Genomic DNA, 9,930 nt, shown 5'->3' with positions numbered 1-9,930 from the left:
GCCGCTGCTGTGTTCTCCATTCTACTTGGCGTGTTTCGTTTAAACTGTCAGCTTGCAGTGCATGATTGCACATTAAACATTGAGGAAAGCTCGTTTGCAGGTACCTGCAGATCTGTGAACTGTCAGCTTTGTAATATTATGCTGCCACAGTTGACACCAAAACATGGCTCAAGTTGTCTTTAAAAATCCCAAATATTAAAACTTTTTGTACTTGTAATGGGACGCAGCTTAAACACAGAACATCTAATTTTTTTTCTACTACTTGCATAAGCTTGTTAGTGTGAGGGTAATGGTTAGTTATACCGTAAAATGTAAAGCTGGTCCAACCTTCTTTTATTAGTAATACAGATTACTATGTATTTGTTTACTACCATATATGCATTTGTTTTAATAAGATACATAAACGGCAGCTTTTTAAAAAAAGAATTGATGTCTATAATGGATTTGCCAAATGGATAAAACTTACTTGCTGTCTACTAAGTTTAAGTAGTAAGTTTTACTTTACCTGATTAACAGTAACCTGATGAATTTCCTCTTTTTTATTTAAATGCATTTTACACACTTCTCCAAATTTAGCGTGGTGTATTTTGAGGGTGTAGTAGTTCACCAATCCCTTATTCACCCATACTTTGATTGATTTGCATGCGAGGTCAGCTTTGCATACAGAGAGCCACGCCCTGATTTCTGTGCTCCTTCACTTCCTGTACAGGTGCCCTGGGCAGCCATAGTCTTTACAGTGTTGATAATCTTGTCCCTTGGTCAGGTCTTTCCCACCCAGTAGACTGGAAGCCAAGTTTTGTCTCCCACAGGCATTGTACCGCAGGAGGGCGCCCAGCCGACTGGTAGCAGAGTCGAGATTAAAACCCGGGAGCTCAAAATCTGAACTGAATCATAAATTTTTTCATATTATAGCAATTGGTGATCTTTAAATTGAGCTCTGGGTGGCACAGGGGCTCAGTGGGTAGCACTGTTACTTCCTTCCACAGTCCAAAAACATTTTTTCAGGTTAGTTGGAGCTTGCAGTGTTTTCCCTGCAATGGACTGGCTTTCTGTCCAGGGTGTTTCCTACCCTTTGCCCAGTGAATTGGACCCACCATGGTCCTGTATAGAATAATGTGGTGGTAAAATAAAGCAATAAGCCGCGAGAGGCCGTGCATTACTGTGATTTTAGCACGATGACGTTTTTGGCACGACGCGACGCGGAGTGCCTAAAACTTCTTTCCCCGTGCTAAAATCATAACAGTAATGCACGGTCTCGAGTGGCTTATTGCTTTTATAAAACGGCGGTCAACATAAAATATAATAAATACAACAATGTTTAATTCATAAATGTATTTATTGTGTATAAACTTACAATAAAGCATTCTTCCGCGACGCAAAATAGTTCGATTAACAGTGTTGCTAGGCAACATGAGGGCGAAAATAACATTAATTTTTTCTATTCAGTGGCGTATTAATATGGAATGATGTGAGGTGGTCCTAGGTGTGCGTTTATCAGGGATTTTACAACGGCTTCGAACGCGGCTCAGCCAATCAGATTTTAGGACCGGAACTATCCGTTTTATAACAGACAATGAATGAATGAAAGAACTGAGCTTGTCTGTTTGATCTTTTCAAGCTGGGTGTGCCTCCAGGTACCAGAGTCCATAAAAGGCTAATTGTAATTTATCTTTTCTCTCAGTGTTAAGTTTGTAGGAAAATGCAAACTGTCCAAGATCACAATTTAAAGTCAAATTTGCAGTTTTAGTCTGGGTTATTTTTAATTGCCTAAATGTTTGATAAAAGGCCATTTTTCTTTCAATGCAGTCAGCTTGTCTAGCTTTGTGAGTCCATTTATTTGTGAGTCAGGTTAATAAATCATGCAAGCAAGAGCTTGTGCTCAGGATCAGTATTTCATGGTGTACACTTCTCTCAGTTATAACAAAAATGAAACTTTATTTCCCCTTCTTTTACCTGGTATGAAATAAACTAGTGGCTGAGAAATTGGATTAAGAAGCGACTGCTGCTGAGTGGAAGGTGAACGTATCGGCAGGTGGTGTGAGATTAGCATTCAAGTGAGACGCTGCCTCCCTCAGACACGCTCGTCTGTTAGATTGCTCATGCCATGACCTGCCTGAGCTCAAGATGTCCTGCAGCTGCCACTGACCCACGGAGCAGATGGATTACCCGACCCTCGTAACAGTCTGCAACACGAGATCCACTGCTGAGCGTGTAGATATCCTGAACTACAGTGTGTATTACTAGCCCTAAAATTTAGTATTCATAATTAAGTCTGCTGAATATTTCTATTTTAACCCTTGAATCTACATTTATTGAAAGGTAAGTTTATGTTAGCTGAAAATACAAATCAAACAACAAAAGCGAAGCAGAATTGGTCAAATAAAACTCGTGAAACAAATTTTTTATTGGAAAAAATTTAAAAAATCAAGCACTGGTCAAATAAAGCAAAAATGTAACACATCTTTAGAAAAATGAAAAAAAAAAATGAAAAAAATCAAACTGGTCAAATAAAGCAAAAATGTAAAATTTTTATTGAAAAATTAAAACATCCCCTAATATTTAGATATGCTCAAAATGCCCTCCCCCCTAATATACTACTGTAGAAAGTATAAATAAGCATATTCCACTCACTTGCTTTGTGTAATATTAGCATTCATCAGTGTTCCCACTATTAATATGGAAGGAATGTTTCCCTTAATGTTCAGTTCATGGTTACAGCCTTGTTAAAAGCCCCTTTGGATGTTAGGGATGTGAAGTGCACTATCCAAATAGGGTTACGGGTGGGGGGTATGCTGGAGCCTATCCCAGCTTTTCAATGGGCGCAAGGCACACAGTAACACCCTGGACGGGGCGCCAGTCCATCGTAGGGCAAACACACACAGAACATGCAAACTAGTAACTGGAAGGTCACTGATACAAGCCCTACATCTGCCAGGTTGCCACTGTTGGGCCCTCAGTTGCTTGCAGATATACAGACTCAATTGTAAGTCGCTTTGGATAAAGGTGTCTGCTAAATGCTGAAAATGTTAATGTCACCATGGGTCAACTTTGGATTAGACACTAATAAAGCTTGGCATGTAGATGCTCCTCTGACTCACCCAGCCTTCATGCAGGAAAATATTCTTGGGTAAGACATTAAAGTGTGAATATACTGTATTTTTAGTGGCTGGTTGGTGCACTGAATAATGGGAGATTTAGTTCGATCAATAAGACATCAGTAGAAATTAAAAGATGAATTAAGTCGGGTGTGTGGGGACATTTTGAACAGTTTGCGTGATTAGTTTTCGGACAGTAGTGTACTATAACATGACTCATCTGCTGAATGAATTGGGCAGTGAGTCACGTTGAGAGTCGTGTCCTTCTGTGTTGCCATTTTGGTCAGTAGAGGGGGCACAGATGCACCTTGTGAGCGTTAATTCACTCTAAATTAAAATCTTCTATTTATCACGCTTTCTCCCTCTTAGATTCACTGGCTGGTAAACCTGCTTTTCTCTGAAACCGTGGCGCCAGGCTGCTTGATCTGGTCCTGTTTTCTGCTGGTGTGTGATGCCAGCATTTTGTATTTTTCTGGGAACTCACCCTGGTGTTGCTGTGTTTTTGGCCTCATGATGAAACTGCCCTGGGAGAGCAGATTGCCCCAGAGGCGGCGTGACATCTCTTTTCCGGAGCAGACCCCACCTGTAAATGCATGGGGTCAGGGTGCCTTCTGTGCATTGCCGGAAGCGGCAGATTCTACAGGTTCCCAATCTTCAGAACAGAGTTTTCTGAGATGGACGGAGCAGCCTGTTATATTTTGTCAACCAGTTTCCAGTTCTGAGCTATCCCTGTTCTAACCACTTTCTCTGTCATGGGCTGTGGATGATTTTATGTCTTTTATTTGTTACTTTGTTTCTATTATTTTGGTCAACTAATTTTTTGTAAGTGGCTTTTCAGCCACAGTATTGTTCTACTTTGATTAAACATTTGCGCTTTGGAGGCGCCCAGGTGGCGCAGCGGGACATTCCGCTAGCACACCAGCGCCAAAATTCTGAACTCCTTGGTTGCATTTTGCATTTCATTCTTGCAGGTGCAGAGCTTCCCCTCACACTTTAGTAGCGAGGCACAACCTGTCCTTTTACAGTGTAGTGTCACACCGATGAGGCATAACATTATGACCACCTCTGCAATATTGTGTTGGTCCCTCTTTTGCTGCCAAAACAGCCTTAACCCGTTGAGGCATGGAGTCTGATACTTTTCTATCAGAACCAGCAATAACTTCTTCAGCAATTTGAGCTACAGTAGCTCGTCTGTTTGATTGGACCACACGGGCCAGCCTTCATTCCCCACGTGCATCAGTGAGCCTTGGCCGTCCATGATCCTGTCGTCGGTTTACCGATGTTCCTTCCTTGGACCACTTTTGAGAGATACTGAACACTGCAGACTAGGAACACCCCACAAGAGCTGAAGTTTTGGAGATGCTCTGACCCAGTCGTCTAGCCATCACAATCTGGCCCTTGTCAAACTCACTCAAATCCTTACATTTGCCCATTCTTCCTGCTTCTAACACATCAACTCTAAGGATAAAATGTTCACTTGCTGCCTAATATATCCGCCCCACTAACAGGTGCCGTGATAAAGAGATAATCAGTGTTATTCACTTCACCTGTCAGTGGTCATAATGTTATGCCAGGTAGGTGTATAGAGCACATACAAATGCACTGAAAATAAAATCAGATTTGAGTAGTAGCACGTACACAGTCATTATCTGGTGTCACTCAGAGGATAATATGTTGGCCTTTTAACTCTTGGCTTGTTTTTATGTGCCTATATCTTTATCTCTGCTTTGTGACATCTATTTTTAACACTGCTTTACATACAAAATGGAATGAAGTTAAAAATAACATCCAAGAGTTGTTAAGGTAACACCACGGACCGGTTTCGTATAAGATATGATTTCACGGACCGGCGGGGGCGGAGGGATTTAAAATAGAATAACTATAGGATGAAAAATCAGTGTGTATCCTAAGCTTTGTTTTTTTGTTGCTGCAACAAGACACTGCTCCCACCTAGTGGTGATTGGGGACAATAACACCCGAAGAGTTGCCCGTGTAGCAATCTCTAATTATTTATTCTTTCTTTGTGGCCTGGTAATAAATGACCCACGGACCTGTTGGGGACCACTGACTTTTCCACCAAAAGAACTCTGGTTCTTGAACCGGTTCTGTTTAGGATTCTTCGATCCTAGGTGTTTTGTAGAGAATCGACACGCATCTCCACCAGTTTTTGGGAACCAAGCCATGCAGGCGGTTGGCATTACACAATGAAAGTAATGAGTAGTAACATGATAGAGGAGCATGTAAATTATGTGCATCGCTCAACTATTGGTGATAAGAAGATGTAGACGTGTTTGTCGCAGCTGTTGTTTTCTTTAGTTCATTGACGTGAGAAGCGTTTTGCGCTTCACTCTCACCGTGACCCTCGGCGCAAATAGCCGATTTGCTCAGCGCTCGGCTTGAGAGATAAAACATCACTTAAGTTCCACGACACGAACTATTTGTGTGAAACAAACATCAAAGCCACTCTAAAATCTCCACATGTATCTGTGTTTAGCCGTATTAACTACACGTGGTGGTTTTGCAGCTCGAGGTTCTGAATCCGCTTCTCGGAAGAGTCGAAAAAGCTTCATCTAAATAAAGCGTTACGTGGCTTAATGTACTAAAAGTACTACACGGTACTGCCCAAATTTATCGGCCATTGTTTTAGTACAACAAGCCACGTTACGCTTTATTTGAATTGGCAAAATTTCATCAGGTGAACTTTAAAAGATGAAAGTGCAGCGCAAACCCGGTTTTGCAGCTTCTCAAACTTCTACACCCTGACACGCCCAGAGATGACATCACGGTTCACGCTGAAAAACCAAGTTTTCTGTGGTGCCAGATTAGCACGCTAGTTCACTGTCTTGGAAAGATGCAGTCGGCTACTGCACATGTGTTGGAGGGGCGTGTGTTAATCACGGCTCTCCTCGGTCAGGAGTGGAGGTCAGCAGCAGTAGAGGAAGCAAAATGCAATTGGGTAATTGGACATATTTAGACTGGGAGGAAAATAAAAAAGTGGCAACGTTATTAACAATGACTATCAATATACTTATCAAATACTATTGGTAAATTGAATATATTAAAGCCTTTTTACAACATAAGTATGGTTTTATAACTTGATAAGCAGAGTTTTGGTTTTATACTAGAGCATGATGCAAACTATCCAAATTATTTTTGCCGAGTATTCTGTGGTGCCAGATTAGAACGCTAGTTCGCTGTCTGGAACCTCTTTTATCGGTGGAAACACACTGAACCGGTTCAAAATCAAGTTTGTGAACCAGAACGGAGCCGGATCCGCGCCGTGGAAAAGGAGTATTAGAGTAGTACCCTTTGCTAACACTGCAAATGGCAATGAAAAGCACACGAAAGCCTGACAACCTGAACTGACAACTTTAAGAACAAAAACAACCTAGTACGCTGCTTATTTTTAGATGTTTTAATATTTTTTTTTGCTTACAGAGGTCCTTGAGTTCAGTAACAGAAAACATCTCTCTGATTTCCACAATCTTACCACTGCTCAAAAACATCAGATTGTGTTCAGAAAACCTTTAATAGTAGAATTAGCTTTAGCATAATGACATATTTCAATAAATATTTCATTATATACAGATACAGCAGAAATAGTACATTCCTTTTTTCTTCAAATTGCTCACATTTCTGTACAAGCCAAAAATATCTGCCAATATTTATATTCATGCAAAATATTCAGTTTCAGATTTAGAAATGATCATTAAAAAAACATTTGCTGCATTTTTTTTTGCTTGGAAGATAAGTGCAGACTCGGATTATGATAATAGGCGAACGAAAGGTTGCACTTTGTGCCCATACACAATATAAGCGAGTAAATAAAAGTGGTAAGGCCATACCAAAATAGCAAACTTTCTTCACAGTTTAGTGAATCACCCATGCCCATACTCACTCATACTGATCTTTACTTTTTAAAGAGTTTACAATAAAATAACAAAAGGAGATAGAAAATAGAAAATCATACAAGAAAAAAAAACATATCATGCCATAAAACTGACCACTGAAGGAATTAATGCAAACACTGAATTGGCATTTTTATGGTAATCCTGCTTCATAAAGGCTTGCAATAGCACATAGCAGATATTTCACATTGCACTATCCTCCATCCTTTTTCCAAGTCGCTATTAGTTCTCAGTGAACGTCCTCAGTCCGACGTCTTCCACTCTCTAATACAGCAGGTAGCAGTGAGTGTGAGGGAGATCAAAATATAAATTCAGTTATACACACGGGACAAAACAGCAGTGTGAGTACCTTAGGTTGCCTGAAGCAGCGTTTATCATCAATGGCGTTTGGGAAACAGCAACACTAAGCTGAGCTCAAGTTTTACAAATGCTGACACATTAAACATTAAAGATGTTTATCTTTTTAAAGATATGCTTTTACAGCTAGGCAATGTATAAAGCAAAACTGTACAATATACAACAAGTCACACTCCTAGTGTTATGAATGGAGTAGATGAATCTTTGCATGTATTATGATAACATAAATGCTACAAACACAGCTAAATTCAAGCTAACTCAACCTGGCACTGTTGGTGGTAAGCACAAATTGCTGGCTAATTTAATAACCTGGAGGTTAATGTTGTAAGATGTATTCACTATTACGTCCACTGTCGTTGCCTTTATCAGTGGGTAAAAGATCCTTTTACATCTCTGTATCCAAAATAAATTAAAAATGATGTTGAATTAGCCTAGCTTAGTTATTTACTTCTATACTACAGTGTTTTCACCAAGCCACAAGTTCCTACTGCAAAGTTTCTATGGTGATCTCCACAGTAAGACAGTTTGGCGAGCCAGCCATGAGCACAAAAATAAAGAAAAGTAAATTTACATGTGTGTGTGGAAGTTACTATTACTGCACTCTTTTACTCAGTTGACACATGATCAAAGAGAGGTAGCACTGATTACAATTCAAAGACAGAATCACTGGTCCTATAGCAGGAAAAATGCTATCTATTTGGGGTTAACAGCAATTGACAGTTCCACTTTTAATTAATGCTTCATTTTAGATTAGGGATGCATATTTGCCAATTTCTTTTAATGATTACTGATAACTAATTAGTCAACGGTTGACTCGTGAGCCTATAGAGTCCCATTAAAATGTAAAACAAACACATCGCTGAGTTTCAAATCAACAAGTTGTAAACCTTGTTTAATAAAAAACAGTTTAACATAGCAAATGTGGCAGCAATGTTAAACAGTAATGAGAACATAAACTAGTTCAGCGTTCTGAGCTGACATCTCAAACTTATGAGCTTTAATCTCAACCCTGCTATCTGCAGGCTGGGCACCTATATGGACAATGGTTGGCTCGAGTTTGGATGCTGGCGTTGATTCCTCAAAACTGCTGCAATTACGACCTCTGCCTGCACAGAGACGGGGATGATAGAGATCAGTGCGTGACTCTTCATGCGCAAGACTGAGCCCCATATGAACTCAACTTGTGCAGGTAAAAAGATGCAGTAGGCTACTGCACATGTGCCGGAGGGGGCGTGTGTTAGTCACGGCCCTCTTAGGTCAGGAGTGGAGCTCAGCAGCAGTAGACGAAGTGAAATACAATTGAGTAATTAAACATAATTAGACTGGGAGGAAAATTGGGGGGAAAAGTAGCAACGTTAATTACAATGACTATTAATATACTCATCAAATACTATTGGTAAATTTAATATATTAAAACTTTTTTTTTTACAACATCAGTGTGGTTTTATAACTGGTTTAATAAGCTGTGGTTTACCTTTATACTAGAGCATGATGCAAACTATCCAAATTATTTTTGTAAACGAAGTAGCACACAGATTCACATGTGCAGAGTTTGACACGCATTTAGAGTTTGTGCTGATCCAAAGCTGCTTTAATGTTTGTAATTTAAATGTGTAATAATTCTATTGTCCTGATTTAAATGTTTATGGAGTAAACTGTAGCGCTGTTTACACATGTATGTACCCTGAAGTAGGGTATGCGCACTGACGGTGAGTCTCAATTCGGTTAGAAAGATAGAGCTTGGAAATTAATTTAAATTACATTGTTAAATAACAGCATTAAACCAAGAATAACTGTTTTTGTCAGTTATCAGTTAACCAGTTAATCAATAGCATCCCTATTTGAAATGTATTAAAATATTTGATAACAGTATTAATCTCACCACTGTGAGGATTATTACCAACAAAAATCCCATCTCTTAATGATATGTTTGCTGTACTAAAATACATCAGCATATTATTAGTATCAAAAACTGACCAACCAATATATCTCAGAATGAGAAAGATACAGAAACAAAACATAAACTTCGGCATATATAACCAGAGGAGATAGTGAGTGTTACATCAGGGTCTGAAACATAATGTCACTCTTTGGCTCTAAAAAAACAAGAGGGTAAACAGAATATGGCATGAAATGAACCACTACACTATCATTATAAACTGAAATAAACAATAACTTACATCACTTCTGGGTCTAGTGATGGTGAAAGCAAATAATAATAATAATTCAAATGTAAAATGGCAAAATTGGATGTGCATGACAGAAAGCTAGCCTTGCCTCACATAATAAAGCTTTCAAATACATTATTAATATGAAAGAAAGAAATACATTATTAAATAATAAATAAATACATTAATAGATAAGCTGACATAATGTGTATGGCTAGTTGTAAAAAAAAATCCTAAATATTAAATAGTTTCACACTGAAAATGGAAAATAATTGCATATATTTTATTGCATAGAGAAGCCAAATGAGGATGTAATCAATAGATGTATGTTGAAGCCTAATCAATAATAAAATCCATGTCAGATGAATTATATTCCGCTGCACAATAATACATAGCTGGATT

Source organism: Trichomycterus rosablanca, chromosome 8, assembly GCF_030014385.1.
Source record: "Trichomycterus rosablanca isolate fTriRos1 chromosome 8, fTriRos1.hap1, whole genome shotgun sequence".
Classification (NCBI taxonomy): domain Eukaryota; kingdom Metazoa; phylum Chordata; class Actinopteri; order Siluriformes; family Trichomycteridae; genus Trichomycterus; species Trichomycterus rosablanca.
The sequence above is the reverse complement of the archived record's forward strand: the minus strand, read 5'-3'. Positions refer to the sequence as shown.